Raw genomic sequence first — 8058 nt, 5'->3', positions numbered from 1 at the left:
GGTCACGGATCTAAAGGTATGCTGAAAAACAGTTTTCTCTTTGGTAATTTTTATAATATATGTCCGTTTATTCAATGCGTATTATGACCCTATGGAATACCTACTGCGTAAAATATAAGAGTTCCATGCATTATATAGGAACGTGTTGGTGGATAATCCCGGTGTAGTATAACGTAAGTCCATGCATGTGCTGTGAAACCTTTCTATGAAACTTAGACTTCAGGGGACCTTTAAGTGTGTGCTGTGTGGTTTTATGTTCTTTAAAAACAAAGTACAATGTGTGTTAATAGAAGCATATGGATTCATAAGCATTATATACTGTGTCAACATAGTTTCATTTTAATGATAAATCCGCTTTAAAATATTTTACTGTATTTCTTTAGATGACGTTATTAAAGTATGCAGGTAGGCATGGATTCGCCTTCAGAATGTCTTCGTCAGCATAAAACCTTCAAATGCATAGGACACCCTCGTGTTTACAAGGTCGACAACAATAATATTGCCAACTGTTTGTAAATACGTACAAGTTTTAGGCAACAAAGATAATGGACGCAACTGGTCAGCGGGAGAAAATATACATTATACCAACTTATTAAATGGCATGCTATACCACTATACGTTCTTCAACATATTGTTTTACTACCGTACACTTTAAAGCTTGAAACAATGAGTATCATAATGAAGGTGAAAATATGACTTCAAATCGACCTACAAACTTAAAAGTCGTTGTTTATTTATAGACGAAACGAATGTTTATGGTTGTGTTTATATTTCAAGACGGGTTTTGTTTTTAGACAAAAATGATTAATTGGTATAATTTCAAATGAACCTGAAAACAATGGATTTTTGGGGGAATGCACCATGTCCCGTTACACTTAAGGAACAATAGCCAGATTGTAACATGTATATGCTAGATCCTGAGGCTAATTATTCGATTCATAAATGTTGCGAGTGTAAGCCGACATCAATGGCCATATGAACTTGTTACTGGCGCCTTAGTTGGCTGCGTGCGATTCACAGGTAATTGGCATGAATTCCGGTGTTGGGCTCAAAGGAACATCAAGTTGGGGTCGTAAATCCACCCTTGACAGACTGCCGGGGAGGGGGCAATGTCTGCTAATTATGTAGACCATGGGTGAATCGACATCCACTCGGAACTGAGCAAGGAGTGGCCACCATTGGAATCGCAAGGTTAAATCTAGTGTCTTGAAACTAAACGTCAGTAGACGCTAAACCATCTTGTGGTAATTATATAAGTATATTAAAAGCTACTCCGACGTCATTCGAAATTTTCGGGAAACATTGTTATTCTGTGAATTACAAAGGAGCTTCGGACACGAAGCTTTTAGGGACCGGAGGAGCAGTAGGAGACAGAGAAGGGAAATACCATGTTACAGTTTGTCCCGAGTTTCTGGGAGACACAAAAGTAGAGAACGGATGTGGAGGAAGTGGAAGGGTGAAGGACGTGGTTGTTGGACTGAAGGGGTACTGGGTACCAGTCAAGAAATACTACAGATGAGTAGAAACACAGGACATGAGGAAAATATATCACTCTAAGTCAGATGATGAAATAGGCAGTCACTTGGTCGAGTGAAAGACGAGTGTTAGGGTTTTGAATATTTAATTTCATTTGAGGAAGGACTATATGTTACTGAATGACATTACATTTGTTGTTTATTTGAATTCCACTTTTTGTGTATTCAGTAATTTAACTGTCGGCATCGCTGACTGGGGGCTCGGAGCTTTGCATCTCTATCACTACTTCAACTGCTAACAAAAACGAGCCAAGGGTGGGTCTTCTGTAATAACTGAAGATAATGCTTGAAGCACCCCACCCCAACCTAAGGCATTCTACGAGGTCTTTACACACCTAAACGTAATCCATACACCATAATGAAATAGACACAACGTAACGGACCCATTCTTCGGTCAAGAATAATGTGGGGGGTCATTCGCTGATTCTGAGTGTATTTCATTTACACTCTTGCCTGTTCTAACTATTTCAAATGGTGCAAAACTTCGACCAGTTTTTGTTTGTGTCTATGTGTGTGTATGTGTGTGTGATTAGGATTCATAACGTACCTTTAACAATGTTCCAGTCATATCGCTAGCTGTCTGCAGTGTGGCATTTTATAACGATGTCTAACACTGAGGCATCACACCGCAGACATGTAGCATCATGTGTCACCCAGTAACATTATTCTGACACGAGCCGATACGTCCTAACACTAGCCTCTTAATGGTGATTGCCAAGCGGGGCAACTGCTAGTACCATTTTTGTAAGTTTTTGGCATGACTCGGCCGAGAACCCGTGACCTACCGCTTCAATGGTGGACTTTCCATCCACTTTGGCCACAGAGCAGTCGGTCTGTTTTTGTAATCGGATGCCTGCATTATAGCTAAATATTGGCAATCATGACATGCACACATGCATGTCAGTCGAACGAATTAACAATGATGAGGTAGAGAGCTTGTAATCTTTGATGTTGGTGGATCATCCGATTGCAAAACTCAGAACTAGCATCCATGTACAATGAAAACATTTTATGCATGATCCCAAACTGGTTAATAATCCAAACAAAATGTTAACACGAGCAGTATTTCGGCTATTTTTTAATCCGAGATTGGTTTTAATTTTTATTTACAAGACTTCCATTTTAAGCTAATTGCAATCTTCCAGAGTGTTCATTACAATAAATACCGTAATGTTTTCCGGACTGTTTTTTCTTTAATACTTCAAGACTTCTCTTACAAAATCAAGAAACGTGAAGAGAGAAGAGGGTGTTTAAAACTTAGAATCGTGCTTGTGGCATAAAATAGTGCCAATGTTGATGATACTTTCTTTTAAATCCAAAACAAATTTTTAAGATCTGCAGAAGAGTAAAGCAAACATGATTGAATTGGAAGATACAGGACAAGTATTCATAGAACTTAGATAACCCTCCACTTTGTCTTAAATAACCTAACCGGAGGTATTCGCCAAGAATTGACACACGGATGGACACATTAGGCCCACCCACTTTCGTGGTGGAGAGCGCACATTTCAGTGCTTTATTATGCATTATCCAAAGTACAGTCTGTAATTCTTACCACTTTCTTATAATATACCTTGCAAAACACAAACAACATTCATTGGGTCCGAGATTGCTCTCAACTCTTCTACCATAAACTGAACAGTTATGCTTCCTTGGGAGGTCTATCACACCTGTTATGTATATTTGATTTAATTATATCTGATATATATTTATTTTAATTTGGTTGTTTGTTTGTTAGTTTTAAATTATTTTTTTCCATTACATCCAATTGCAATGTAAATTTATTCACTGGAGATGATACTTTTTCCAGATAATAGTTTGACATTGACTGTTCGATTTGTAAACATCATGTCTTGACATAGATCATGACCTTGATTCAAAATTAGTAGCAACAACGTTTATAAGTTCTATTTTTATGTTAAACTGATTGGTTTTTGGCGAGGTCATGATGGGACTACTGATTTAAGAAACAATGTTTTTTAAAAAAAATTAATTCTTAGAGTAAAATGTTTGGTTTTCGTCAGGGCAATACTGGGTGTACGTGATCTTTAACAAGTAAATAATTTCGACGAGGTTCTGGAATATGATCACGCGACCCCTATTTGCGTTTTAGATTACGATATAACCTTTGTTGTGGAGAGAGATTCTCAGTAGTTGGGCTCTTACTCTGGAAATTGTATGCTTTGTTGTTTGGAGTTATTTCAAATTACCTGGATTCAAAACGATCAATTTTGTTCCCAAGAAAATACTTGTGCTCATATGAAATTCCTGGGCAAAGACAGCTCTTATAAAAATTAAATTGGATTTTCAAACGGGTATGATAATTTTAGTTTCTGCAAAGAACTATAGACTTCAATACTACAGGTTACAATATACGTCATCGTCTTCAATCTTGGCCTCTTCGTCGGGATTCGAACTTAAACTCATTAGAACATTATGTTATTATGACTTCTAAAATTTTATTCGTGGATTATTCTTGGATTATTTTTGGATTTGATAATATAATACCGTAAGTTCATATTTTTTCATATTTGCAGAATTTTTCCAGGGCAATAAATTATTGTATTTTTGAAAGCTTGTTATTCTCACTCTTTCGTGTGTTACTGTTTATTCGAGCCTAAACACGTAACATAAGACACCCCTTTCCGAAAGCTAGAATTGCCTAAACGCACGCTAGTACCATAAGGTGGAGGCTTACTAAAACGTTAGTCACTACTGTCAACAAAATCCCGCATCCACGGCAACATATTCAGTAAGGGTCCATTTTTTCACCAGACATTGGCTTACTCAAGAAATTACTATCGTGTTCTAATGGTGATACATAATTAACGAAAAGATGCAGCAAGAGAATGTAACTTCATGTAATAGTAAAACAGGAGCAAAACAAAATACTTACATAAAGTGTTTGAAAATGTTAGTGGGAAAATGTACGGATTGCGTTATGATATTTGATGTACAGTAGATGCCACAATTTTCTTCTACAGGTTAAACGGATGAAAATATATCAATCTCAAGCAAAAGTTACCTACGTTTTTGCGATCTTAATATGGATGACGTACTAATTTACGTCAGTTATATGTAGTCTGATGATTGTCACCAAATGAATTAGGTAATCTGATTAGTACGAGCTATACCTAAATTGGGCTTTCAGAGACCAGAGTGAAAACCCGATAGCCTAAGTTAGCCAGTCGTGCTATGTATGCCAGCTTTGTGCTGTCTCCTTTGGTAAGTACTCATCTCTGTGTGGATCTCCTCAAATTGTTCGCTGTAACTACTCCAGAGTTTGCAACGGCCTCGATGGGTGAGCAACTAGTATCCCGGTTTCTCCCATATTCCCTGTTTCGGTAAACTACGAAATGGCTGGCAGCTTATTGCTGTCTCACCTCACACATTCCGCTGGGGTCAGTGTCCCAAACATAAATGTTGCTTTAACTGGGTCTCCACTCATTCCTGATTGCCTGACGAGGATTAATAGCTCTTTCGCCAGCTGGCCTCCAATGCTGACCTCGTTTTATTATTAATCAGCTAGAATGTAGCACTTGCAATCACTGGGCAATAAATAAATTATCGATTAGTCAAAATCAATCACTAAACATTCTACCTGAAGACTGACGTCAGCACGTAAACACGAGGATCCACAAAGTGACACACTGGAGAATTAACCCCACATATTTCCACAAGAATGATTACGAATTAAATGCTTTATACACAAAACATCATAGACCTAAGATACAAATGAATGAACATTCAAATCACGCCTGCAGAACAAGTCTACTTATTAGTGAATGAACATTGGGACATATAAACGGTGTAAAAATGCGCATAGGAAATGCAGTCATTCATAATTGTCTGAAAAAGCATATTTTATGACCCAAAATGATTGTTATTACAAACATTTAGTTTTATCAAGCCCAGCTAATATATATCATCACTACATAAAACCGTTACTGCAGACAGATATAGGGTTTTACAAAAAGACCTCGTACTCAGTCTTTTTACACACTGCTGGCTCAAGTGATCCAACATATCGTGGTCTACGTTTGACTTGAAGTCAGAAGTCAAACGAGGGATACATGCAGCCATTTCCAGCAAACGATAGGCTATCCATTGGGGTCAGTGTGTGTGTGTGTGTAATTTGGATTTTTAACGTAGATTTAACAATATTTCAGTCATACTGCTAAGATGTCTGCAGTGTGGCAGTTTATAGTGATGTTTAGCACTTGAACATCATGCCACACTGATGTTGCATGATGTCCCACCCAGCCGCATTATCCAGAAACCAGGCCGACCAGTCCTACAACTAACGTCTTAATGCTGAGCGCCAGGCGACGCAGGTGTTAGTACCATTAGTACCATTTAATAGGTCTTTGGTATGACTCAGCCGGGGATCCAGCCCACGACCTGCCGCATTCGAGGCGCACGTTCTAACAACTAGGCCACCGGAGCAGTGGCGGCCTGTGTGTTTGACAGAGGAAGTACCATGGAAACCTGTGTTCAGTTAATCAAATTGGCCTCGAGACTGGACCACACGTGGACAGAGGTGAGATATCGGTGATCTGTAAAGGCAAGCGCCTCAAACTACTCAGTCATCCGGAGCCCCCAGGTCACTTAGTCCCTTCGTATGTTGCCACCACACGGTTTCGGGAAATTCTGGCATTGAGCCTCAACATTGCCGTTATACTATTTAACACGGAGTAACAAAGATCAGAGGAAAATCGGACTTAAGGCCACTCTGTAGTCGACTTAAAACTGGTTTCAGAACATGTACGCGTATTAGCCGATGCGCTTCTGCTTTTACCACAGAGGCTGAATCGATACAGGTACACAGATGAGAAGCCGCTGTTAATGGCTGTTTGTTTTATATATCTACGATTTTCTCATTCTACGAATGAATAAAAACATTATTACAAATCTAATGCTGAAGTCGGAAATACGATTTCACTTCCATTTGATTTGAAATCCATTTGTTTGATCACATACACAATTTAATTGAAAACGGGGTTGATAAACGTTATTCACACATAGGAGTCTTACGTTTTATTAATAAAGTACGACGAAATCTGTGAGGACACGTTAACACCTAATCTGTACTATAAATATACACAGAAGTGCAAGCGTGACCCCATCCCTACACTCGATTCGACATTCACGCGTCTTTTATCGCCTCAGAATCGAACGAAGACTGAAAAAGCTACACATTAAATAAACAGTAACGTCCAACGCGTAGCTCTCGGACGAAAATCACATCAATCTTATCTGACGAATCAACCCTTTTTTCATCAATACCGTCACAGAATCATTATAGAAGGCTCCATCAGGCGAAAGAAGTCGATTCTACCAGATTCTGCCTTGCAGTAAATACGCGTTAGGATCTAGTACTCGTACCGACCATGGCACAGCGTCTGTTTTATCTTTCATTACCCACAGCAAATTATTAATGCAAAATCAATTAACTGAATTTCCTCAGAAAAATGAATGCATCATGAAAATGTACCCCCTATCGAAAACATTTCTGATAGGAAGGTCTTATTTCACAAAATAAACCCTCTATTCAGAAAACTATGATAAATAACTCTTCTCTGCTGACTAGAAGAGTTATTTCATGAAAAATAACTCACTATAAAAATATTTCTTGACCGGGGTTTGGTCGACGAAACACTTGGTGGCTCAGTCTCTCTGCTGCTAGCTATGTAAATATTTTTTAATCTTAAAAGGATTTCTAGTTAAAAATTGTATCCAACCCAATTCTGTATCGTGTCCGAGGATCATGTAAATTTATCGTCACAAACCCGTGTGGTTTTCGTTGAGCATGACTAAAGAAATTTCTGAATTTATTAAAGTCCATATCACCGCCGCACCAAGTTCGATGAATATTTTGTAACGTGTGTGCGTCAACTCCGTTAAACACCGCGAGAACGTTACAGTTATCTCTGATCACTTTCGGAATTTGTGTATACCGTTGAGTTACATAAATCACATCAACGTTTTTGTGCCTACCGCGGGAAAATATCCTGGCAGGATTTGTTTGTTTGTCCAACATGATGTCGTCATACACGACTAAATTATCAATACTCCCATCGATATCATCGATACTCGGTGCTTCATTGATATCATCGATACTCGGTGCTTCATTGATATCAGTTATAAAATTAATAACATCTTCGTCGTTTATCGATTTTGCACTTTCGTTAAAATCATTTAGCACTTGATAACATCGCTGATCAAATATAATTTATTCCACTTCATCCACTTCATTATTAAATTAAGTAACAACTGCGTCTGACCCGACCCAGATGGACCTATAATAATCATTCGGATTGAATTTGGTAGCACTGAGTTATGTTTGATTGGCTCTCGTCGCTTTGTCGCGGAAAAGTCAGTGATTTCCATTAGATATATCATAAAATAAATATGAATTTATATTGTGTGAAATGCCGAGCACATACCCCAACTGGGGATACAACAACAATTACAACAAAAAATAATCGTCAAGCGCTCACGGGCAAGTGTGAACGATGCGGTA

The sequence above is a fragment of the Sinohyriopsis cumingii genome, chromosome 11 (assembly GCF_028554795.1).
Source record: "Sinohyriopsis cumingii isolate HCF-2022 chromosome 11, ASM2855479v2, whole genome shotgun sequence".
In the NCBI taxonomy this organism is placed as follows: Eukaryota; Metazoa; Mollusca; class Bivalvia; order Unionida; family Unionidae; genus Sinohyriopsis; species Sinohyriopsis cumingii.
Note: the sequence above shows the minus strand (reverse complement) of the source record.